We start from the raw sequence: 987 nt of genomic DNA on the forward strand, positions 1-987 counted from the left end.
TTGTAAGCAAGGCCATTTGAAATGGGATCATACTATAACTCCGTATTATAGCTTAAAATTATGGATGGTGATACCTCCATAATTTCTCTCCTTCCTTCCTTTCCCTCCTTCCTTCTTCCCTTCCTTCCTTTCCTCCCACCCTCCCTCCCTCCCTTCCTTCCTTTCCCTCCTTCCTTCCTTCCTTCCTTCCTTCCTTCCTTCCTTCCTTCCTTCCTCTCTCTTTTTGTATGTGTATAGGATATTTTTAGTTATTCTTTTTTTGTTTTCCACATGAACTTGAGACTTGCTCTATCCAAGTCTGTAAGGAATCATGTTGGAATGTTGATGGGGTTGAATTGAATCTCTAGACTGCTTTCAGTAAGCTGACCATTTTCACTATGTTAATCCTACAGATCCAGAAACACGGGAGATTTTTCCATATTCTAAAGTCTCACTCAATTTCTTTCTTAAGAGACTTATGACCTGGTCCCTTCTAGTCTCTCTGGGCTGGTGTCCTGAGCAGATCTTGGGCGCAAGCTCCGCAGCCAGTCCCTCAACACCCAGAGGAAGCTCCACTCCCAGATGCTCTGACATTCTCAAGATCAGAGGTGAGGAGGACCCACCATCTGTCCCAACACCGGGAGTAACTGGGACCAGCGGGACCAGTCACATAGGAACTCCACCAGCAGAGTGGCTTGGGTTCCTTCTGGTCTGTCTGGGCTGGTGTCCAGAGCAGACCTTGGGCACAAGCTCTGCAGCCAGTCCCACAACACAGAGGAAGCCCCACTCCCAGGTGATCTAACAAGCCCAGGATCACAGGATCACAGAATCACAGGACCACATAGACAGCTTGACTCTGAGGAGTTCTGACACAACCAGGATCACATGAAGGACAGGCTCCAGTCATATTTAGCAAGAGCAGATAGCACTAGAGATAACAAGATGGTGGGGTGCAAGCATAAGAAAATAAACAACACAAACCAAGGTCACTTGGCATCATCAGAACCC

This window comes from Mastomys coucha, unplaced genomic scaffold, assembly GCF_008632895.1.
Source record: "Mastomys coucha isolate ucsf_1 unplaced genomic scaffold, UCSF_Mcou_1 pScaffold19, whole genome shotgun sequence".
NCBI classification, from domain to species: domain Eukaryota; kingdom Metazoa; phylum Chordata; class Mammalia; order Rodentia; family Muridae; genus Mastomys; species Mastomys coucha.